Source organism: Pelodiscus sinensis, chromosome 1 (assembly GCF_052426305.1).
Source record: "Pelodiscus sinensis isolate ZL-2025 chromosome 1, ASM5242630v1, whole genome shotgun sequence".
NCBI lineage: Eukaryota > Metazoa > Chordata > Testudines > Trionychidae > Pelodiscus > Pelodiscus sinensis.
Genome location: NC_143052.1, coordinates 25,174,258 through 25,200,071, shown reverse-complemented (window position 1 = coordinate 25,200,071; position 25,814 = coordinate 25,174,258). Strand labels below are relative to the sequence as shown.

The window sequence follows — 25,814 nt, the reverse complement described above, 5'->3', positions numbered from 1 at the left end:
GAACTCTTCTTTAGGACTGAAAAATGTTCTTCAGAGTGTCTCTACTAATACAAGGTGGAACAGATTGTTTAGCATAAGTAGTTAGCACATATTTCAAGGGACATTACTATCTCTTCAGTCATGGTGGAGGGAAAATTGGGAACAGAGAGGATTTAAGTGAGCTATGGTTGGTGTAATAAATCATAAATCCTGTGCCTCTATTCAGTCTTTGATTTTTACAATCCAGCCAAGCTTTGAATGTAAGATCTCAGGAGTGTCTCGTTATGCAAGTTTCCTTGGAGAATGAGGACTGAAAGGTCAGCTACAGAGTGACTGCTTGGTGAAAAGTCTCAGAGGGGTAGCCATGTTAATCTGCAACTAAAAAAAACTTTTAAAACCACAAGGATCTTGTAGTACCTTTTGGTTAGTCTCTGAGGGTATGTCTACATTAGCCCCCTAGTTTGAACTAGGGTGGCTAATGTAGGCATTCGAACTTGCAAATGAAGCCCGGGATTTAAATATCCCGGGCTTCATTTGCATGTTCCTGGGTGGGCGTCATTTTTAAATGCCCCGTAGTCCGGACTAACTGCTTGCGGCTACATGCGACAGGGACCCGGTAGTTCGAATTAAAGCTCCTAATTCGAACTACCGTTATTCCTCCTGCAACGAGGTTTAACTGTAGTTCGAATTAGGAGCTTTAACTCGAACTACCGGGTCCCTGCCGCATGTAGCCGTAGGCAGTTAGTTCGAACTACAGGGCATTTAAAAATGAAATGGCGGCGCCCGGGAACATGCAAATGAAGCCCGGGATATTTAAATCCCGGGTTTCATTTGCAATTTCGAATGCCTACATTAGCCACTCTAGTTCGAACTAGGGTGGCAGTGTAGAGATACCCTAAGGTGCTAAAGGACCATTCATTGTTTTTTAAGTTTTTTTTATGAAGTGTTCACCCACAGGTGATACGGTGTTTTTTCCTTTTATCATTTTTCTGTGTGAGTTCATTCAAGAGCATAGTAATTGTCTCTCCTCACCCACATAGTTGTTATTGGGGCATTAATACTCTGTAGGAGATAGTCACATTATTTTATAGGCATGTGTAGGATCCATAGATCTTGAAAAGTATGTTGTGAGGTTGTGTTGAGCATCGTAGCGAGGAGATATGTCTACAAAGTTTGTATCTGTTGTTCTGCCAAGGCCTGGTGCTGCTTTGAGTTGGTGTGTCCCAGTCTATGAGGCGCTTGCTTCTGATGATGCACCTGAAGAAGTTGTGGGGGAGTGCTTAAAGGCCAGAAAAGGAGTTTAGGAAAGATTGTTTTCAGAGTGTGATCCTTATTGACTATGGGTTGTAATAATTTGATGGGCCAGAGAAGGGCCAGAGTGGGGTGGTAGGTGACAACTAAAGGTATTAAGTCAGGGTGTTTTATTTCTGTTTTAAAGCTGGTTCTCTCAGGGGATTTTGGATGACCTGTTTCATAATGTGATCTACTTTCTTGGTAGAAGGTATCAGAGGGGTAGCCGTGTTAATCAGAATCTGCAAAAGCGGCGAGGAGTCCTGTGACACCTTATAGACTAACCGAAGTGTTGGAGCATAAGCTTTCGTGGGCAAAGACCCACTTCATCAGATGCATGTACTAGGCCATCCTAGTACACATAGTTATCCCTGGGTATATCTACACTACAAAGTTAATTCAAAGTAATGGACGTTAGTTCGAATTAACTTTGATAGGTGCTACACTAGCGCTCCGCTAGTTCGAACTTAATTCGAACTAGCGGAGGGCTTAGTTCGAACTAGGTAAACCTCATCGTATGAGGATCACTATTCTACATGCAAGGCACTACATTTAGCCGTTTGGAATGGAAATCCATCAACCATACGAAGAAACTCGCACAGATACAGACAGACATCATCTTTCTATCCAAGTGCAAGAAAATGGACATCGTACCCAAAGGACTGAAAGTGAACAATCCATTAAGATCAACAAATTCATATTTGTTCATTTTTTTAATTGTATCCTTTGGTATATATGGTTGTGACTACTTTCTTCCACTATTTGATCTGAGGAAGTGGGTCTGGCCCACGAAAGCTCATCATCTAATAAACCATCTTGTTAGTCTTTAAAGTGCTACATTGTCCTGCATTTTGCTTCATCGTACGAGGACTAAGCCTAGTTCGAACTTACTAGTTCGATTTAAAGGGTGTGTAGCCCCTTAATTCGAACTAGTGGGAGGCTAGCCCTCCCCAGCTTGCCCTGGTGGCCACTCTGGCCAACACCAGGGAAACTCATATGCCTCCCTCCCGGCCCCGGACCCTTTAAAGGGGCACGGGATGGCTACGGTGCCCATGCCAGGTGCAAGACCCTGTACCTGGCATGGCTCAAGCCAGCCACCCGATGCCCCCCAGCCCTCTCCCTCTTCCACGACCTCCGCACTAGGCACAGGAAAGTGGCCATCTAGGGCAGGAGAGCTGCCAGTCTGGCCACCCAGGAGCAGGTGTGCATGAAAATCAAGGTGGTCCACTGAGACCCCCGACCCTGAGCCCTGAGCTTACAATGACTGTACTGGGTCAGACCAAAGGTCCATCTAGCCCAGTAGCCTGTCTGCCGACAGCGGCCAACCCTAGGGACCCTGGGAGTTCCACAGGTTGACTCTTTGCTTTGTGAAGAACAACTTTCTGTTACTAGTTTGAAGCCTGCTACCCATTCCTTTCCTTTGATGTCCTCTAGTCCTTCTATTATGGGAACTAATGAAGAACTTTTCTTTATGCACCCTCTCCACCCCACTCATGCTTTTATAGACCTCTATCCTATCCCCCCTCAGTCTCCTCTTTTCTAAACTGAAAAGTCCCAGTCTCTTTAGCCTCTCTTCATATGGGACCTGTTCCAAACCTCTGATCATTTTAGTTGCCCTCCCCTCTCCCACCCTCTCTCTTCCCCTCTCCCACCTCCTTTTCACAGTCTCCCCCAGTTTTGTTCAATAAAGACAGATTCTATTTTTGACCACATGTTTTCTTTATTTTGTACATCAGGAAGGGGGGCTAGGGAAGTGGAAGGAGGTGAGGGAGGAATGGGGTACGAGCCCCCAATGGGGAGGACTGGGCTGGCTCCGTGGGCTTCTGGGGGTGGAAGCTCTCCTGCAGCCCCCCAATTGCCCCCTCTCGCCAGATGGCAGCCTGCGGCAAGTGCAGCCGGTCTGATGGCCGAGTGCTGTGATGTGCCCAGTGTGGGCACTCAGGGCACTCCAAGACAGGACTGCTTTGCAAGCAGGGCACCCCTGAGAACTGTCTGTCCGGGGTGGGGGTTGGATCCCTTTAAGCACAGCCCTCGGCTAGCCTGAGGCAGCAACTCCACGCTCTAAGTCCTCCTCTGATGCCCTGCCGGCACTGCTTCTGGCCATCCTTAACCCCGGTTCAGGGTCCACTCTGTGTGGACATGCTAGTTCGAATTAGCAAAATGCTAATTTGAACTAGTTTTTTAGTCTGGATGCACTAGTTCGAATTAGCTTAGTTCGAATTAACTAATTCGAATTAGCGCTGTAGTGTAGACATACCCCCTGTGATTTGGACAAAATGCTTGTTATTGGATTTAAGATCGTTATATGTGAGAATGAAGTGGATAAGCTTGACAGTATGTTTGGGGCGGGTATCAAGCTGCCTGCTGCATATGAGCAGCTATAGGGTGTGCAGGACCCTGGCCACAGCTTGGCAGCTGTGGGGTGCCTCTGCACCAGAGCAGCTATGGGCAGTCCCTACTTCCTGCTACGGCTGGACAGCTGTGGGGTCTGCCAGCCATCTGCCACAGCTGGGCAGATGTGAGTTCCTCCACCAAATGCTGTGGCTGTACAGCTGTGGGGAGTCCCTCTGCTGCCCATAGTAGCTGGACAGCTGAGGGATTCACCTGTTCCCTACCATGGCTGGACAACTACAGAGTCTGCCAGTTCCATGCAGTGGCTGGACAACTGCAGGGTCTGCCAATCCCTCACCATGGCTAGATAGTTGCAGAGAGTCCTCCTGCCACCTGCAGTGGCTGGAAAACTGTGGTGGTCCCCCACCCTCTGTCTCACTTGGACAGCTATGGGGTCCATCAGCCCCCTGCCACCTACCAGGGCTAGGCAGCTGTGGGGTCCCCCCACCAGAGCAGCTTTGGGGTGGGCACTGGCTGGTAGAAAATGTCATGGAGCCCAAAAAAGTCAGAGATTCCATGACTTCCGTGACCTCCATGACATAATCGTAGCCTTCTTTATGGCTTATTAAAACAATCTACTTAACTCCCCCTCATTCCATCTGCTGACTGAAGAGGTATAAATGGGCCACTACACCTTGAATGGTCCCTTGAACTATCTGTTAACTATGCTGAACATTATGTTGCATCCTGTATTTAACCTTGACACTCTGAATACTTTTCCCAGGCCTGAAGAAGAGCTGCGTATAAGATTGAAAGTTTGGCTTTGTTTACACTTAAAAGTTTAAAGCACAGCTTTAAATCCTGGATGCAGTGGCTCTGGCTCCGGGACCCGAGCATAAGGTTGGGGGGAAGGGCGATTGGGTTACAGCAGGGAGGGGAGGTGTCTGGCTCTGGGGAAGAGGAGGGAAGGGAAGGGGGATTGGGTTGTGTATGGTGTCCAGCCAACTCATGCTCAAAGCCGGCTGCTCAACACACGTGCCCCAGTGCCTGGAAGGAGACGTGCGGATGTAGCAGCGGCTCTGGGATCCGAGAATTAGGTTAGAGCGCGGAGGGGGATTAGGCTGGGGGGGGGGAGGTGTTCCTGGCTTTGGGGAAGGGGAGGAGAGGGGAATTGGGCGGGGGGCTGCCTGGCTCTGGGGAAGGGGAGAGGGACTGGATTAGAGCAGGCTGTTTTTCTCCTCCCCTAAACAGCTGGCACGCTTTCTGAAATGCCGGGTCTTTTGCACCACTGGGGACTTTTCTCCCTGCTGCCTACCTGTGCAGAGGGGGAGGGGGGAGGGAGTGGGAATTCTGGAAATGCATGCCAACTCCAACTTCTCAGGAAGCATGTGGCTGTCGTGGGGAGCAGAGGAAGAGAGCGTGCTTCCTGAGAAATTGGAGCTGGCATGCAGTCCTGGGACTGCTACACACACACACCCTGCGCAGGCAAGCAGCAGAGGGGAAGGAAGTCCCTGGTGGAGCGACAGAGCGGCCAGTCAGGAAGCGCACCAGGTGTTCAGGGGAGGGGAAGAGCAGCCCGCGTGCTTCCTGAGACCCGGGATCCCCAGGTACTAGCCCCAGCTGTCTCTGTCCCCTCCCCTTGATCAGATCCTCCTTCCCCCCCACAAGTACCCTGTCCCAGAAACCACCAGCACAGTTGGGGCCATATTAGTAAGGCTTGGGGTTTTTTGGAGGGGTTGGTTTTTTGCATCTCACTTGTGTGGCCCTGACTGACTTTTCTGTGGGTCAGTGACCCCTGACTCAGAACAGGTTCCCCGCCTCTCTCATAAATAAAGACAACGCTGAAACATTTTGTGTTTGACATAATATTTTATTTAAAAATGAAGCCTGGACAGCAAGCCCCCAACTGGGGCCAAGCCCCCATCTGGCCGCAGCATCATAACACTCCTGCACCCCCCAGACCCTAAACCTGAGCCTATCATACACTGGAACCCCCTGTCCTGAGCCTCTCACATCCCCAAACTCCTGTATTTCCACATCCCCAGTCTTCTGCCACAATACTCCTGCACCATCCACACACTGCAAATCTGTGTCCTGAGCCCATCATACTCCCAGCCTCCCTGCCCTGAGCCCCTCATGTACCCCAGCCCAAACTCCTGCACCATCACAGCCACAAGCCTGCAGCTTGCTCAGCACCCTAACCCTCCACCTGACCCTAACACTCTCCAGCCTGGAGCCCCCTCCCTGAGCCAGCATCCTCTTCTCTACTTCCTCCTGCACCCAAATTCCCTGCCAGAGCTTGCACCTCTCACCCCTTCCCAGTGCTTTTTTTGTGAGCCACAGTAGCAGTGGAGACAACTTGAAGAGCCAGGGAAAAGCTATTAACCAAAAATTAAAAAAAAGCAGCTGTGGGACTGCTCAACAACTTTGCCCAGGCTCTTCACACTGTCTCCACTGCTATTGTGGCTCTTCATCTGGAATGGGTTGGACACCCCTGAAATAGATAAATAGGACCCTAATTCTACACATGCTTACTGTTGCAGCCTGCTTAAATATCTTGCTGAATCAGGGCCCAAGATTCTTGATGAACAAAACCAGGCCTCTTCCCATTAAGAAGAGATGGGATTTACGAATGCAAGATGATGATAAGATACTTTTTCTGCCTCAGAGGGGTAGTTGTGTTAGTCTGTAACTAAAAAAACCCTTAAAAATAAGAAATGGTCCTGCAGCATGTTAGAAACTAAAAAAAATATAGATATTATCATGAACTTTCATGGGTACAACCCACTTCTTCAGATGAATGAAGCAAGGAGTTCAGAGGTACAAATAAATAGCAGAAAAAGAGGGAGAGGAGGAGAGAGGGGAAAAAGCTGTTATTTAAAGTGTCGGTACTACTTTTTTCTGTTCTTGCTTTGTTATATTTTGTCATGCTTTTGTGGCACCATTACTATGGAACTTCCCTTAACTTGCTCATTGAGTTTCAAACTATTGCTCTCACTAACCTGAGGCCAAACTGTGTTACTCTCGGTCACAATGCAGAGCATGTACGAGAGTCAGGACCACCACACTGCATGAATCATGACCACTTATCATGAATAAAGACAGCACAGTTGGGTCCATTTAAATCAATAGGGCTACTTTTGGTATTCTCGTTAGCCTGAAACAGGATGACAGAATCTGGCTCTGGATAATTTTCTAACTGAAATAACTGAGATTTCCTGATGGGTTCCTTCAGTTTTGATTCTAAAAATAGATAGAAGGTATTTCTATTCCCTGTACATATTGTATTTTTGTGAGACTAATCCTGTAAGCCCTTGCTCTCTCTCATTGAGCATAATCCAATGCCCTGTTCAATCAATAGGAGGTTTTCAGTGGAGAATGGATCAGGCCCATAAGCTACGTCTAGACTGGCATGATTTTCCGCAAATGCTTTTAACGGAAAAGTTTTCCGTTAAAAGCATTTGCGGAAAAGAGCGTCTAGATTGGCACGGACGCTTTTCCGCAAAAGCACTTTTTCCGGAAAAGCGTCTGTGCCAATCTAGACGCGCTTTTCCACAAAAAAGCCCCGATCGCCATTTTCATGATCGGGGCTTTTTTGCACAAAACAAATCTGAGCTGTCTACACTGGCCCTTTTGCGCAAAAGCTTTGTGCAAAAGGACTTTTGCCCGAACGGGAGCAGCATAGTATTTCCGCAAGAAGCACTGATTTCAGACAGTAGGAAGTCAGTGTTCTTGTGGAAATTCAAGTGGCCAGTGTAGACAGCTGGCACTTGCTTTTGCGGAAAAACTTGCCAGTCTAGACATAGCCATATTGTTTACCTCATAGAGCCATTGACTTCAGTGGAACTGAGAGCTGGTAACACCAACAAGTATTGTTAATGTCAAAGGAAAATTTGAATGAATTCACTTATTTTCATTTAATAGACCATCAATTTTAATAATGTTTAAGATGCTTAATTCAATTACTGTTTATGTTACTTTTGGGAAATTGTTTTATTTTAAACTTTTACAAGTCTTAAAATGAGCTATGATAGAAGCAAGGAAGTCCCCGATAGACACATTTTTCAAGCAATTTCCTGTCTGCAATGTTTCCAGAGCACATCTGCGGTACTTTAAAAATGTAAATCCCTCATTTCTGTTACTCCTGCCTTCCCTGCATGAGAGATGTGATGCAATATTATATCTATGCAACCCTTTTATTCCCTTGATACACAGGTCATAAATGCACTTAATGGAAACATAAGCTATAGGTGAACATTCTTGTGTCTGATGTTTTCATTAAAAAGGATATAAGGATTTTTGATCTGTCTAGGAACAAGCAAATTTCAGACATATCTCAGCCTAAAGACACACACAGTACAGTCTTCTGGAAATAATGGGATATATTATAAACAAGGACATAGCCCATATTCTAATGTCTCTTAAATGCATTTTATTGAAAAGAATCTTTCTCCTTTTAATTTTACATTTCATAATAAATGTCCTTATTTATTAACACTCATAATTATTTTGATAAATAACACATGTATTAAAAAGCCACAAGAACATTTTTTGTAACAAGCAGTGCTTTTTTGTTTTTAAAAAAAAGTGCCGGTACTCCAGGGGAAAAGTTGTTGAGCTCTGACTGGAGGTACTGGTACTGCATCTGGAGGTGCCGGTACTTCATACTGGGCAGTATCGTCACAAAAAAAGCACTGGTAACAAGTATATTGTTGTCCTTTCCCTCACACTCCAAAATGATTGCTCAACATTTCTCTAGAAAGAAGTTTGGGACTGCAGAAAAGACTGAGAAATTTCAGCCTAAAAATTAAAGATTTGGAATGTTTTTCTTTGAGTGTTTGCAAACATGTATTCCACTCAAGTGTGTATAGGGCAATGTGCTGAAGCTGGAGGTTGCTTAGCAGTACCCATCAGGGCAGTGCTTGTGCCCTCTGTCTCTCATAGCCCTTCCCATGACTGCACAAGGATGCTGCTGCCCTCATTCCCCTGCAATTCCTTCTCATTGCCTACAGGTTGAGTTGGAGCTTCCTATGCAGATTTTACCTCACTGTTTCTGAGGACAACAGTGAAATTGTCTGTATATAGTTAGTAGGTAGTACCTTTGTAATTAGTACTTATCTTAGAAATTAGTTCTCTTTATAACATTACATGGATATGCGCCCACTAGGGTGTAAGCGTGGTCCTTTGTATGAGGTGGCTCTCCCCACTAATGATCTCCACAGATGGGCCGTGTCCAGACTCAGGGGTTTTTTCGGGAAAAGTAGCCTTTTCCCGAAAAAACTTCCCCTGCGTCCAGACTCAAGCCGCGTTCTTTCGAAATTATTTCGAAAGAACGCGGCTTTTCTTTCGATGGCAGTAAACCTCAATTTACGAGGAAGAACGCCTTCTTTCGAAAGTTCCTCTTTCGAAAGAAGGCGTTCTTCAATGTAAATAGGCCGTCTTCGAAAGAGAGCATCCAGACTCGCTGGGTGCTCTCTTTCGAAAAAGCGGATTTCTCTTTCGAAAGATCCGCCTGCAGTCTAGACGCGATCTTTCGAAAGAGGCTCTTTCGAAAGATGCTTTCGAAAGAGCCTCTTTCGAAAGATGCTTTCGAAAGAGCCTCTTTCGAAAGAAGCCTGCAGTCTAGACATAGCCATGGTGTTTGGTATGCCTAAGGGTACATCTAGACTGCGGCACTATTTCAGGATACCAGAGGTATCCTGAAATAGCTATTCCACATCTTTTGAACCAGCCCATTATTTCAAAATAGATTTTGAAAATAATGGGCTCGCTATTTTGACATCCCTGTAACCCTTCTTTCACAAGGATTAAGGGACTTTTCAGAAAGGCGGTCTTATTTTGAAATTACAGGCAGTCCCCGACTTACGCGGATCCGACTTATGTTGGATCCGTAGTTACGAACGGGGCTTTTCTCGCCCCGGAGGACGCGGGCGGCGGGACCGCCCAGACGTGCCGCGGTCCCGCTGCCCGCGTCCTCCACGGCTTTGCTCCGCGTCTCCCTGGTCTGCTGGGGGGGGCTCCACCAGCAGACCAGGGAGACACAGATCCAGCAGACATGGGAGACACGGAGCAAAGCCGCGGAGGATGCGGGCGGGACCGCGGCACGTTGCTCTGCCCCGGGCTTCCTGGAATCAGCCGCTGATCAGTTTCAACAGCGGCTGACTTGGGGACACCTGGGACAGAGCAGCTGGGGTGCTGCCGGGTTGGTCCCCGCAGCGCTGAGGTGCGGCGCTGCGGGGACCTACCCGGCAGCGCCCCAGCTGCTCTGTCCCAGGCGTCCCCAAGTCAGCCGCTGTTGAAACTGATCAGCGGCTGATTCCAGGAAGCCCAGGGCAGAGCAACTCTGCCTCGGGCTTCCCGTAGTCAGCCGCTGGTCAGTTTCAGCAGCGGCTGAATCTGGACGCCAGTTCCGACTTAAATACAGATTCAACTTAAGAACAAACCTACAGTCCCTATCTTGTACGTAACCCGGGGACTGCCTGTACAGTAAAACCTGCACTCTCTGGAACTTAAGCATGTGGAAAACTGTAGAAACCAGCAAATTTCTGACTCCGGGAAAAGAAAAAAAAAAAAAAGCAAAATGGCCCTTTAAGTGCTCCTCAGACGAATGTGCAGCATGTACCTGGGGGAGGAGTGAACAGCAGCTGGAAGCAAGCATCTCAGCTTCCACCGTGGCTCATGGCACCCCCGGCATGCCAGCCCCCCATGGCTCCTGCGGTCCCCCACCCCAGCAGGCCGCCCCTGCCATCTCCTCCTCCTGGCCCCTGGCTTCCACCCCCCCTCACAAGGCCGCATCCCACCTCCCCGTCCCCCCCCCCCCGTGCCTTGTGGCCCTCCCCAGCAGGCCACATCCCGGCCCCCGCACAGTTCCCGTGCCCCACCCCCCTGTAGGTCCCTCACAGCTCCCCCCCCCCCGATACCAAGAATTTTTAGGTTACCAGCACTCCTTAATCCCCGGGTGTGCCGGATTACACAGGTTTTACTGTAGATTGAAAAAAGATCTGCAATTTGCATAGCACAAATTGCGTAAAAACATAAAAATATAAGAATGGCCATACTGGGTCAGACCAAAAGTCCGTCTAGCCCAGTATCCTGTCTGCTGACAGTGGCCAATACTAGACGCCCGAGAGGGAGGGAACACAACAGGTAATCCTCTCATGAGCCGTCCCCTGTTTCCCACTTCCAGAGAAACAGAGGATAGGTACACCATTCCTACCCATCCTGGCTAATAGCCATTGATGGACCTAATCTATCTAGCTCTTTTTTGAACCCTGTTAAAGTTCTAACCTTCCCTGCATCCTCTGGCAAGGAGTTCCACAGGTTAACTCGGCGCTGTGTGAAGAAAATCTTCCTTTTGTTTTAAACCTGCTGCCTATTAATTACATTTGGTGACCCCTAGTTCTTATATTGTGGGAATAAGTAAATAACTTTTCCTTATTCACTTTTTCCATACCAGTCATGATTTTATAGACCTCTGTCTTATCTCCCCGCCCCCCCACTTAGTCTCCTTTTTTCTAAGATGAAAAGTCCAAGTCTTTTTAATCTCTCTTCATATGGGACCCATTCCAAACCCCTAATCATTTTTGTTGCCCTTGTCTGAACCTTTCCCAATGTCAGTATATATTTTTTGAGATGAGGCAACCACATCTGTACGTGGTATTCAAGATGTGGGCATACCATGGTTTTATTTAGAGGCAATAAAATATAGTCTGTCCTATTCTCTATCCCTTTTTTAATGACTCCTAACATTCTATTTGCTTTTTTCACTGCCGCTGCACACTGCGTGGATGTTTTCAGGGAACATTCCACAATGACTCCAAGATCTCTCTCTTGAGTAGTTGTAACCAAATTAGTCCCCATCACATTGTAGATATAGTTGGGATTATGTTTTCCAATGGGCATTAGTTTACATGTATCTATTTTATATCTATTAGTCCTTTGGCCTCCTAATGGAGAATAGGGCCTCCACAGTCATTCTTCATTTCTTGCGATCCTTAGCGATAGCCTTGATTTGATCCCATGCTAAGACAGCTGCTTTTACTTCGTCCAGGCAGCTTCGTCGCCATCTTTGTTTGGGATGTCCCCTTTTCCTCTTTCCCTTTGGATTCCATTCTAACGCTTGTCTCATGATACATTCCTCACAGTCCTTATGCAGGATGTGGCCTGCACATCGCCATTTTCTTTTCTTAACTGGACCTCCATTGGTTTCTGATTTGTTTTGGTCCACAAGGTTTCATTTGGCACTTTATTGTACAACTTTAGCTGGAGAATGTGTCTAAGGCATTTATTGACAAATGTCTGAATTCTCTTAGGGTACGTCTTCACTAGCCCCCTAGTTCAAACTAGGGAGGCTAATGAGGGCGACTGAAATTGCAAATGAAGCGCGGGATTTAAATATCCCGTGCTTCATTAGCATGTTCCCGGGAGTTAGAAGTAAACCTCTTAACTCGAATTAGCTGTTAAACCTCATTCCACCAGGAGTAACAGCTAATTTGAGTTAGGGGTTTACTTTGAACTCCCATTTCACTGCCGCGTATAGACGCAGGCAGTTATTCCGGGTTAGTCAGTTTCCAAAATGGCAACCGCCCGGGAACACACTAATGAAGCACAGGATATTTAAATCCCGCACTTCACTTGCAATTTCGGTCGCCCTCATTAGCCTCCCTACTTCGAACTAGGGGGCGAGTGTAAATGTATCCTTTGTGTTGCTCTGGACAACCTGCCATGCGTTCTTACATTCCACATGCCAAGCACCATGTGTTTCTTATGTGAAAGCAGCTTACTCCCCGGGGCATCTGGGGTCGACTAAGGGTCATCGGTATGACAGTGTTCTTCTGGGTTTGACTGTTGTACGTCATAAGCCTCTGCTGAAGAGCCCTTGATCTTCCCTGGACTGAGATGGTTTTGATTTTGAACGATGTAGAGGTTTCCGTAACATAATTTTTTTAAAGTTTACATTTATCAGCATTAAATTTCATTTGCCATTTTGTTGCCCAATCAGTTTGGTGAGATATTTTTGAAGCTCTTCACACTCTGCTTTGGTCTTAACTATCTTGAGCAGTTTGGTATCATCTGCAAACTTTGCCATCTCACTGTTTACCCCTTTCTCTAGATCATTTGTAAATAAGTTGAATAGGATGGATCCCAGGATAGACCCATAGGGGAACCCCACTAGTTACCTCTCTCTCCTCTGAAAACTTACCATTTATTCCTACTCTTTGTTTCTTGTCTTTTAACCAGTTATCAATCCACAAAAGGACCTTCCTTCTTATCCCATGACAACTTTCTTTACTTAAGAGCCTTTTGTGAGGGACCCTGTCAAAGGCTTTCTGGAAATCTAAGTAAACTACATCCACTGGAACCCCCTTGTCCACATATTTGTTGTCCCCCTCAAAGAGCTCTAGCAAATTAGTAAGGCATGATTTCCCTTTACAGAAACCATGTTGACTTTCCCCCAACAAATTATATTCATCCATGTGTCTGACAATTTTATTCTTTACTATAGTTTCAACTAATTTGCCCGGTACTGACATTAGACTTACTAGTCTGTAATTGCCTGGATCACCTCTAGAGCCCTTTTTAAATATTGGTGTCACGTTAGCTACCTTACAATCATTAGGTAGAGAAGCTGATTTAAAGGAAAAACAAACCATAGTTAATAGTTCTGCAATTTCCCATTTGAGTTCTTTCAGAACTCTTGGGTGAATGCCATATGGTCCCCGGTGACTTGTTTCTGTTAAGTTTATCAATTTGTACCTAAACCTCTTCTAATGACACCTCAGTCTGGGACAGTTCCTCAGATTTGTCACTTAAAAAGAATGGATCAGGTTTGGAAATCTCCCCAATATCCTCAGCTGTAAAGACTGAAGCAAAGAATTAATTTAGCTTTTCCTCTATGCCTTTATCGTCTTTGAGGGCTCCTTTAGCATCTTGATCTTCCAAGGGCCCCACTGGTTGTTTAGCTAGCTTCCTGCTTCTGATGTACTTAAAAAACATTTTGTTATTACCTGTTGAGTTTTTGACTAGTTGTTCTTCAAACTCCTTTTTGGCTTTTTTTATTACATTTTTACACTTAATTTGGCATGTTTGTGCTCTTTTTTATGTTTTTCACTATGATTTGACTTCCACTTTTTAAAAGATATCTTTTTATATGTCACTGTTTCTTTTACCTGGTTATTAAGCCATGATGGCACTTTTTTGGTTCTCTTACTGTGTTTTTTAATTTGAGGTATACCCTTAAGTTGGGCCTCTATTATGGTGTCTTTGAAAAGTTTTCATGCATCTTGCAGATATTTTACTTTTGTCACTGTACCTTTTAATTTCTTTTTAACTAACTTCCTCATTGTTGTGTAGTTCCCCTTCTGAAATTAAATGCCACAGTGTTGCGCCTTTGAGGTGTTTTTCCCACCACAGAGATGTTAAATTTTATTACGGTCACCTCTTGAACCAGATCCTGTGCTCTACTTCGGACTAAATCAAGAATAGCCTTTCCCTTTGTGGGTTCCAGAACCAGCTGCTCCAAGAAGCAGTCATTTAACGTATCACGAAACTTCATCTCTGCATCCCGTCCTGAGGTGATGTGTACTCAGTCAATATGGGAATAGTTGAAATCCCCCACTATTATTGAGTTTTTAAATTTGATACCCTATCTAATCTCCCTTAGCATTTCATAGTCACTATCACTGTCCTGATCAGGTGGTCAATAATGTATCCCTACATCTATATTCTTATTATTGGAGCATTGAATTACTATTCATAGAGATTCTGTGGAACATTTTGGCTCATTTAAGATTTTTACTTCATTTGATTTTAAATTTTCTTTCACTTATAGTGCCACTCCCCCACCAGCACGACCTGGTCTGTCCTTCCGATATATTTTGTATCTTGGTATGACTGTGTCCCATTGATTGTCCTCATTCCACCAAGTTTCTGTGATGCCTATTATATCAATATCGTCCTTTAAAAGTAGGCACTCCAATTCACCCATTTTACTATTTAGACTTCTTGCATTTTCATATAAGAACTTTAATAATTTGTCACTACATTTGCATATCTTATTTTGACCTACGGGTGCAGTGTAGATGCACCCAAAAAAGAGGGGCATATTAAAGAAAGTCTCCATTTGCTGCTCCTTTAAGAAAAGGATGCAGGAGGCTTGGGTCTTGCATTTAATAAAGCACTTCATGGATCTGCTATGAGGCTAGATTGGCTCCTGGAGCTCTCTACAGATAAGTGTGCCCATCAGTCTTTGGAGCTGTTGCTGACCCTAGATAGGCTACCAGTTTCACACTGGTTACTTCGTCTGGTCCCCCAAGGAAGAGGATTCATAAAGCTAATTGGAGCCACTCCAGAGCTCAGAGGGACTTTCCCTCCTCTTCTAGGAGGAAAGTGCAATACCACTGTTTCTCTTGATACCTTAGATACAGCAGGACTGTCCTCTTTCCCTAAGCAGAAAACAGGACACATGGGGCTGGCCTGACCTGCCTGGCATTGCTACTTGCCTCCTCCCTCGAACATCCTGCAGTGTCTCCAGTTGAGCCAAGTAGCACAGATAGGGACTGAGGTAAGAGGAAGTGAATGCGCTGAGATCTGGACAGCAAAACATACTGTGAGAGTGCAAATATGTGTGAGTACTTTGGGCTGAGAGCCAGAAGGTGAAACTATTGGACTACCCCCAAACATGGCAAATGCCCACATTTGCCAAAACAGGATGTTTTAGACAGGGTTTAAAAAGGGTCTAACTTTCCAATACAAGGCAAAATCAGACTGGAACTATCCTGTCAACTTCAGCACCATTTGCCAAACAGCCACTGAATTTTAACCCAGCGGCGGCAGCTGATTTACTCACCCTTTTGGTACTAGACTCTCCTCTGACTCATTCACTTCAGAAAGATCTGCCAGAAAGTCCCATCAACAGCACTGAGACATCCTTTTTTGGTACCAATACAATTTTTGGTGCCTAAGACTTTTCTAATCTGGACTTCAGCATTGTTGGGACAAATTCCTGATCCAACACCAACTTCTTCCTTGGTACCAGCTGTGATTCTGGTAATGATGGGCGTCCTGATAATGAATGTTATAGCTGCTTTGAGTTGTCAGTCTGTGACAGCAGTGGCTACAGTACTGGCTGAGATCTCAATGCAGCACTGGACTTCAGTCAGACTAGGCCATTTGGTAGCCTTAGTAGGGTTAGCCCTTTCATAACCAGCAGACTATTAAGGAGATTCTCCATACTTGAGTTTGGGATCATGTTTCTTTCCCATCTCCTTCCAGGATCTGGTTTTGCAAATCTTTTAGATCTTCTGTGAAGGAGCATTATTGGCCTTGAGAGTAACAGGGAGAAAGGAGCCAAGTGCTCATTATCCTTTAGTACCCTACTCATTTCCAGATTGGCCTCTTCATGATCATGGACTGTCTCATATTCTTCAAGAGCCCTGCCACTTCTCATTCTAGGCCGAGATCATCTGGTTGCTTCATATCCAGCCCAGGTTAGATGGCAGACACAAACCAATATTGCCCTGCCTGAATTTCAAGTACAGCAATGGAAAAAATGTTTGCCTCAGAAGGAGGTTCTTGCTCCTCCACCTCTGTCATCCTCTTCACCAGATAATTCCCAATCTCAGACTCATCCTTTCTGGTTCCAAAAGGCTCTAAGGTTTATCAGGATCTTCTAAGGAGGATGTCTGCACTTTGAGTATTCACACTGAGTTTGTCTGAGAGAATACCCATAAATTTCTGGGCATTCTGCAGATTTCAACTCCAGGAAGAATAGCCTTCCATATATAAGATCTTCTTCAAGTGATGTCCCCGTGGCTGCTCTACCGTTGGTTACGTGTCATCCCGGAGCCGCAGATTGGAGGTTTTTCAGAGCAGGTGTCAGCTGGGCTGTGCATTCGTGAGAGGCACCTTGTGCTGTTCGTGCCTTAGCGCCTCACATACACATGGCCTGATCTCCCCCTTAGTTCCTCATTTACCACCCTCAGTCGTGGACGGAGCTCCTCTAAAAGGCTGTGGAGCCTTTGGAAGACCCAGAGCCTTCCTGGCCCCCTGAGGAGGCTACCAAGAAAAAGACTGTTTCTATCACCAGAGTAGAGCTCAAAGAAGAGAACTTCCCCTGGAAGGTCTCTTCCTCCTACTCCGTCTCCCTTAGGAGAGCAAAGGAGACAAACCTGGCACTTCTGGCATGGTGGCACCGAGACCACCCACTGGCACCACCTCTATTACCCCCCGTACTGCCTTGATGGCAACTTGCTCATCACTGGCACCAGAAAAACCCCAGAGACAACCTCTGGCACCAAAGCCAGCATGAGACCTGGTGCCGACCAAGATCTCAGCACAGGCAATTACACAGGTGCACAGCAAGCCATCAGTGCTGGCTTCCACGGAGCCAACACCAGATGCAATGCTCCCTCCCTGAGGAGTCTCGGCACAGGTGGAGGAAATGCTTCACAATCACCGGTCTGCACCGTCAGATCCCCTTTATTCCCCATTGGCACAGGATAGGAACAGCGAACGACACGCTTTCCCTCCTCCATCTAGGGAGCCCTCTCCAGCGCAATTCTCTCCATGCGCTTCACCACTTTTTGTGAGCTCTCCTGTGTTGTCATAGAGGATTTGGGAAAGATGATCAGAGGACTGTCTTCTCCTCCCAACATTTCTCTCCAGCTGCATCCTGGCACTATTACTATCATTATGACAGACGTCACTCTTTGTGGTACTCGGACTGTCCATACCCTCCTCCACATTACCTGCCCTATGGGCGACTGTCATATCCATGAGGGGATGGCCAGCAGCCTGGGGACTAAGAGGTTAACTATGTCCCTGTAGCTAGCCAGATATCTGCTCAGCCAATAGAAATGCAGATAGGGATTTCAAACTGAGACAAAGGAATTTTTGGGTTTTCCCTCCTTTGTCTCTTGAGCCAGTTTGCTCTCTAGATACTGAGGGAGACAGAAGACATGTCTCTCTCCAAGAAAAAGACTCTTTATAATGTGTAAGTAGGGTTAAGTATAGATAAATCCGTGAGGTTTTATTGTTTTCTGTTTTGGGAATTTGAATCTGAGGTTTGTGCTGTTAGAAATGAGGTTTCTTCTTTTTTGTAGCTGAGTCCTGAGCCCATGGGAATCCTCTATTAGTATATTAACTGGTGGTCCTTACCATATAGCCATTCCAACTATGCTTGTAACTAGGGTATTGATTTAATAAAATTTAATAAAAGGTCTTTCTTTTTTTAATTATAGACTCATAGACTCATAGACTTTAAGGTCAGAAGGGACCATTATGATCATCTAGTCTGACCCCCTGCACAGTGCAGGCCACAGAATCTCGCCCACCCCTCTTAGAATAATCCTCTCACCTATGTCTCAGATATTGAAGCCTTCCAATACTTTGAAGGCCCCAACATGCAGAGAGTCCTTCAGCTGTGATCTGTGCCCAATGCTACAGAGGAAGGCGAAAAACCTCCAGGGCCTCTGCCAATCTACCCTGGAGGAAAATTCCTTCCTGACCCCAAATATGGCGATCAGCTAAACCCTGAGCATGTGGGCAAGACTCACCAGCCAGACACCCAGAAAGTTCCCTATAGCAACTCCTATCATCCCTCCATTGACCTATTTCCAACTGGAAATGAATGGTCAATTAGTTACCAAGATCATGTTATTTCATCCAACCATCCCCTTATCATAGAATCAGAACTGGAAGAGACCTCAGAAGGTCGTCAAGTCCAGCCCTCCGCTCTAGGCAGGACCAATCCCATCTAAATCAACCCGGCCAGGGCTTTGTCAAGCCGAGACTTAAACACCTCTAGGGATGGAGACTCCACTACTTCCCTAGGTAACCCATTCCAATGCTTCACTACCCTCCTAGTAAAATAGTTTTTCCTAATATCCAATCTGGACCTCTCCCACCACAACTTGAGACCATTGCTCCTTGTTCTGCCATCTGTCACTACTGAGAACAGCCTCTCTCCATCCTCTTTGGAACCTCCCTTCAGGAAGTTGAAGGCTGCTATCAAGTCCCCCCTCACTCTTCGCTTCTGCAGACTAAACAGACCCAAGTCCCTCAGCCTCTCCTCGTAGGTCATATGCTCCAGACCCCTAATCATTTTGGTTGCCCTCCGCTGGACCCTCTCCAATGCGTCCGCATCCTTTTTGTAGTGGGGGGCCCAGAACTGGACACAGTACTCCAGATGTGGCCTCACCAAAGCCGAATAAAGGGGAATAATGACATCTCTGGATCTGCTGGCAATGCTCCTCTTAATGCATCCTAATATGCCATTAGCTTTCTTGGCTACAAGGGCACACTGTTGACTCATATCTAGCTTCTCATCCACTGTAACCCCCAGGTCCTTTTCTGCAGAACTACTACTTAACTGGTTGGTCCCCAGCCTGTAACTATGCTTGGGATTCTTCCGTCCCAAGTGCAGGACTCTACACTTGTCTTTGTTGAATCTCATGAGATTTCTAGTGGCCCAATCCTCCAATTTGTCCAAGTCACTCTGGACCCTATCTCTGCCCTTAAGCGTATCTACCTCTCCCCCTAGCTTAGTGTCATCTGCAAACTTGCTGAGGGTGCAATCTATCCCCTCATCCAGGTCATTAATAAAGATATTGAACAAAACCGGTCCTAGAACCGAACCTTGGGGCACTCCACTAGAAACCGACCTCCATCCTGACATCGAACCGTTGATCACTACCCGCTGGGCCCGGCCTTCTAGCCATCTTTCTATCCATCTTACCGTCCATTTATCCAATCCGCATTCCCTTAACTTGCTGGCAAGAATATTGTGGGAGACCGTATCAAAAGCCTTGCTAAAGTCAAGGTATATAACATCCACTGACTTTCCCATGTCCACTGAGCCAGTTACCTCATCATAGAAGCTAATCAGATTGGTCAAGCACGACTTGCCCTTTGTGAATCCATGCTGACTATTCCTGATCACTTTCCTCTCATTCAAGTGTCTCAAAATGGACTCCTTTATGATCCCTTCCATGATTTTTCCAGGAACCGAGGTAAGACTGACCGGCCTATAGTTCCCTGGATCGTCCTTCTTCCCTTTTTTGAAGATGGGCACTACATTTGCCTTTTTCCAATCATCCGGGATTTCGCCCGATCTCCACGACTTTTCAAAGATAATGGCCAAAGGCTCCTCAATGACATTTGCCAACTCCTTCAGTACCCTTGGGTGCATTAAGTCTGGACCCATGGATTTGTGTACGTTTAGTTTTTCTAAATAGTTCCTAACCTGTTCTTTACCCACCAAGGGCTGTCCATCTTCTTCCCATCTTGCGTCGCTTAGCACAGAAGTCCAGGAGCCGACCTTGTCCGTGAATACAGAGGCAAAGAAAGCATTGAGTACTTCAGCTTTCCCCACATCCTCTGTCACTAGGTTACCTCCTTCATCCATTAGGGACTGCACACCCTCTCTGATCACCTTCTTCTTGTTGACATGCCTGTAGAAACCTTTCTTGTTATCCTTCACATCCTTAGCCAGTCGCAACTCCATTTGCGCTTTCGCCTTCCTGATAACCCCCCGGCATTCTCGAACTATACATTTAAGCTCCTCCCTAGTCATTTGTCCAAGTTTCCACTTTCTGTAAGCTTCCTTTTTGTGCTTAAGTACAAGTACAATTAACCTGGTGTTGGTTCGTTTCTGTGTCTTGGAAAATCTGTCTGTGGGATTTGCATGCCTCTGACAAGGGGACAGCAATCACAAACTGCAGCTCTTATTTTCTCTTTTCTTTTCAAGCTCTTTGGAAAAAAGAGCTTGCGGTGCCCTGGGGTTGGAACCCCTGTTTGTGGGTTCAAAAGCACTTGATGGTGGCAGCGGATTCCCCAAAATCCAGGTATTAGGATTTTGGAGGGAGTTTTTGTACCAAAGCCTGTAGAGATCAGGGTTTGTGGGCCCCCACTTCTGCATTCATCGTGCCAGAATGGGGAATCAGCCTTGACAGCCACTATGGAAATATTGGGGCTCCCAGAGGCACCGCTGCATGGCTTCTTCCACCCCGGCAAGGAGACCTCCACCACCCTTGCCCCCCATCCTTGCACTCTCTCGACCACAGTCGACTCGGAGGAGGAGGGTCAGATCCCAGATGAGCAGACTGACACACGAGCTTCCGTGGACTCACCTAATGACAACTCATCATCGCTACCTGATGATGAGTTATACCAGAGGATACATACCCCTCCAACAACCTCAAACAATTCCAAGAACTTTTTAAAAGAGTGGCCTCTAGTCAAGAGGTCCAGCTACAGGAGGTAAAGGAAAAACAATACCGCCTCCTTAAAAATATCTGACCCACCTCTCAGGGAAAAGTCACACTATTTATCGGTGAGGCTATTGTAGAGGTATTGGATGAAATATGGCAAACTCCATCCTCCATAATGGATGCTGCCAATAACTGCTCCAAGGTTTCACAATTCAGATCCACACCTATTGAGAAAGAACACAAAAAGTTGGATCTGTTTGGCAGGAAATATACTCCTCTGCCACACTACAGCTTAGAATTGGAACTATTCTGCACTCCTAGCAAACCACATTTTTGATAATTATTCTAAGCTAATGGAGCTACTCCTGGACTCCCAAGAGGCCCATATTCAAGGTTATCATTCATGAAGGCCACACCATCACCCACACAGCTCTTCAGTACTCACTTGATGTGGTGGACACAGTTGCTGGTGTGACAGCTACAGCAGTCGTGATATGACGGGCTTCGTGGCTCCAGGCAGCAGGGGTGCCGCCCATGGAATTGCAGGCCATAGTGGAGGATCTTCCCTTTGACAAGCAGAAGCTTTTCTCAGTCAAGACAGATGGTGTCCTACATAGCAGCAAAGATTCCAGAACTACATTAAGGACTCTTGGCATGTACATTCCACCATATCATCAGAAGCCCTATACCTTACAGTAGGAATAAGGACAGTTACTATAACCATCCACAGCAGAAGCCCTATTACTTTAACCAGACCAGACAGCGATTCCAGAGGAAGCGTCCATCTCAGTCTTGCTGTTCGGGTTCCAAACTCTATCAGACCAGTGGGTGCTAGAAATCATTTGTATAGGTTACACCATTCCCTTTATTTCACTCCCTCCTATTTCCCCCCCCCCCCATCCTGTCCCTCCTCAGGGACCCCCTCATGAGACTCCTCTCAGACAAGAAATTGATCACCTCCTTCATTTAGGAGAGGGTCCCAGACTTGTTCTGGGAAAGGGGTTTCTACTCCAAATATTTTCTGACCAAGAAATGCACATGGGTTGGAGACTGATACTGGATCTCCACAAGTTAAACAAGTTCCTAACAATGTTTCAAGATGGTAACACTGGCTTCTATCATCCCAGCACTGGATGAGGGGGACTGGTTCATAGCCCTCGGCCTTCAGGACACATATTTTCACATAGTGATACATCCCTCCCACAGACGCTTCCTCAGATTCACCATGGCTGAGGACCACTTCCAATACATAGTCCTTCCTTTCAGACTTTCTTCCACTCCTCGGGTCTTTTCAAAGGTCCTAGCAGTAGTAGTTGCTTACCTCAGACAGCAAGGTATTGTCATTTTCCCGTACTTAGACGACTGCCTTATAAAAAGACAATCTTATGCAGATACCATCAATATGGTCTCTAGGACCAAACACTTCTTTCATTGTCTAGGGCTACGTATAAATGCGAAGAAGTCCACTCTAGAGCCCGTTCAAGACATACAGTTTATTGGTGCTTGCCTAGATTTCTTGTTGGCCAGAACATATCTCCCACAGCATTTCACTGTGCTGCAGGACCTGATAACCATTCTCTCCGTGAGCCCCTCTACTATTATACTTACCTGCCTCAGACTTATGGGCCACATGGCCGCTACCACCTACGTTTTGCAGCATGCACATCTCCACTTTCATGCCCTGCAGCACTGGCTAACAACACTATACACTGTCATGTCACCCACTTCACAAAATAATTACTGTCCCTGAAAACATGCAGGCTTCCCTACGAAACAGTATTACACATCAACCTCGTAGAGCTCAGGGCCATCGGGAATGCCTGCGAACTCTTCGCTACCATCATTGCCAACTCTGTAGTGTGCATACTCATGAGCAACATGACAACCATGTTTTACATAGACATACAGTGGGGTGCCCAGTCCTTGATTTCTCTGTGCAAAGGCTGCTCACCTGTGGAACTGGTGCATTCGCCACAAAGTAACCCTGAGGGTATCATACCTTTCAAGTTTGAACAACGCCATGGCGGATGCTTTGAGCCGCTACTTGTCTACTGACCACGAATGGGAGATACACCCAGGGGTCCTCACCTCTATCTTCCACCGATGTGGTTACCCGTCAATAGACCTCTATGTGACTCAACACAACACCAAGTGTCCCTATTTCTGTTCTCAAGAGGGGCTGGGTGAGGGATCACTAGGCAATGCCTTCTTAATTGCCTGGACAAAACCTCTGTGTGACGGGATGCGGTCACAGACGACCCCTCGGGGGTGCCTCCCGGGGTTCTAACACGGTCACTGCCACTCGCCTTCCCTCTCTCTAGGGCTCCTCACCGCCCAGTCCTGCTGGGCCAGCTCCGCTGGTCTCCCCCAGCCAGGACCCCGAGCTGAGGTCCCTGCCCCCACCGAGAAGCAGCACCTTATTCCATATCAATGAACCTATACTATTACCCACATTCTTCCCCAAACTTCATACATCTCCTAGAGACTCTATGCTACATATCCTCGAGTAACAGTAGTTCGGAATAGGAAGACTAGTCCAAACTACCTAGTCCGTGCCACGTGTAGCCGCGCGGCACGGAGTCCGCACTAGCGGACATTTAAAAATGGCGGCGCCCGGCGAGATGCAAATGAAGCCCAGGAAATTCAAATCCCAGGTTTCATTTGCAACTCTGGTTGCCTACATTACCACCCTAGTTCGAACTAGGGTGGTAGTGTAGACATACCCTGAGTGTTTCTATTCACATCTAACTTCCAATTTGCTCCTGGTGGCTGCTGATGATGGGAGAATGCATCAAGGCAGATACAAAGCCATGCCTAAAGATGAAGCCAAGAAATTAGATTTAATGGGGAGTAAGTTTTATAATCTCCGTACATACGTGCATTGCTTATCATCAGGCACTCTTGTCTAAATATAACTCTGTGGAATACATCGTCCACATTAATAAATAAATTATCTTGGGGTGTCAGGGAAGAGTTCGAGACTTTCCTGGCAGAGGGCCATGTAGTGGCAAAAACATCAGTGCAGTCAGTGCTCCATGTGGTGGACATCTCATTTAGAATTTTGGCTTTGGAAATAACAAGGATGGCTTCTGCAGAACAATGCAGAATAACAATGCAGAACTCTGGCATTGCTTCAGACTTACAACAGACGATAAAAGACTTTACTATTTGATCGACAGTCCTTGTTTTCTTGAAAAGACATATGAGTCATTACATTCTTTTAAGGATTCCAGGGCCACATTACACTCTTTGGATGTATACTCCAGCAGTTAAAAGGTGCCATTTGGGGGTCAGCAACAATGGTTTTGCCAGTACTTTCGACAGTATTTTATACAGCCTCCTTATTTTACTAGGCAGCAAAACTTCTCCAAAAGAAGGAATTAATCTCACAGGAAGAAGCAGGGGAGCTGATAGAATTGCTGGGTCCCTGAGCAAGATGGTAGGAGGCCCACTCTGTGCTCCCAGAAGGGGCAGGGCCTTGAGCAGAAGGAGCAGGGCTTGGGACAGGCAGGCCTCAATGCTGCCCAGACCATGCTTCCCCAGGCATCCCTTAGCATCATCTGAAGTGCTCTGCATGGGGCTCGCCCACTGATTTAAAGAGCCCTGTGCTCTGACTACTGCTGCTCCTGTAGTAGCAGCAGCCAGGAGCCCCAGGTCCTTTTGAATTGTTGGGCCCTTGGGCAATTGCTCCAATTGCTCCCCTGTAAGTGGGTCAGTGGGAAACCCTCTGGTTCCAGCTTTAGTCAGCCAGCTTGTCTTTCATCAGCTTCCAAAAAGCAATTCATTTGACTTTGCCTTAGAATGAAGCAGACCACTAATCACTGCTGAGACCATTTCACCTCAGTTTGGGGACAGGCTGTCCCACTTCCACAGTTCTTGGGGTTCAGAAACCTCAGTCAAGTGGGTCCTAAGCACTGTAAGATTGGGTTATGCCATAAAGTTCTTACCCATTCCCCCTTTCCTGCCCCTCTATCCTGTCCCTTTTCAGGAACCACTCTCAACAGTACAAGACTCTGCATAGACTCTGTATACTTCAGGAGATGTAGAGGAGATTGCTCTGCAGGATCAGAGAAATGGATTCTACTCTCAGTACTTTCTGATCCCCAAGACCAAGGGAGGGATGAGATCTATTCTTGGTCTTCACAGTTGCAACAAATACATCAGATATACAAGATTCTTCTTTGAGCAGTGTCCCGTGGGTGCTCCACTGTAGGTGTCGGGCTTGTCCCGGCACCGCTGTTTGGAGATCTTTTCAGCTGTAGTCCACCAGACCGCGCATGTGCTAAGCACGGTTCGTGTCTTTTCGTGCCGTTTGTGTGCGCGCGGTCCAGCACCCGCCGGTTCCTCCTGACCATCCTCGGCCGTGGACGGAGTAAATGTGCTCTCCTCAAAATCCTGTCAGGATAGAGTGAGAGGCTTACTTGATTCTTTTCTTAGTTAGTTAGTTACTATTTCATTCTAGTGTTAGTCGTAGTCCAAAAAAACCCACCTTTCTTCTGTAAATAGTTAGTTAGTTGGGTCTGTCTACAGAAATGCCGGGATCACCTGGGTTCAAAAAGTGCGCGGCTTGCCAGGAGGCAATGCCTGCTTCTGACGGCCACTCTCTGTGCATAAAATGCCGTGGGGAGGGCCACATAGCGCAAAAATGTCCCCACTGTTCCAAATTGACTGCATGAGACAGAAGGGACAGGGACATGCTCCTCTTTGATAGAGCTTTACAACCACAAGGCACTGACGCCACCCATTCCATGGAACCCTCACGGTCCACAACTGACCGCCTGCCCAAAAAGGCAAAGACGAGACCGTTGCCTTCTCGGTCACTACCCCCCTCGCGGGTCAGTGTCAGAGACCAACGAGGCACCTTGGGCACGTCCCCTATGGGTGGCCCTGAGAAGCCCAAACAAAGCTGCAGAAAGTCGGCACCAAGCCCCTCGTTATTGGCTTCGACTGCCTCAGCCACACCACCGGTGCCTGGTTCAGCACTGACGACAATTCCATCACCGA

The 25,814-nt window shown here is 46.7% G+C and overlaps 2 protein-coding genes across 2 annotated transcripts in view; one reads left to right on the top strand and one right to left on the bottom strand.

The window, feature by feature from the left end:
• FBXL13 (F-box and leucine rich repeat protein 13) overlaps window positions 1–25,814 on the top strand; it is a 224,907-nt gene that overhangs the window by 166,353 nt on the left and 32,740 nt on the right. The window lies entirely within an intron of this gene.
• Window positions 20,228–25,814, bottom strand: part of FAM185A (family with sequence similarity 185 member A) — a 119,833-nt gene continuing 114,246 nt past the window's right edge. Inside the window, exon 10 of the transcript XR_016349672.1 lies at window positions 20,228–25,205. The gene's annotated coding sequence lies outside the window, so the exon portion shown is untranslated. The remainder of the gene's footprint in view (window positions 25,206–25,814) is intronic.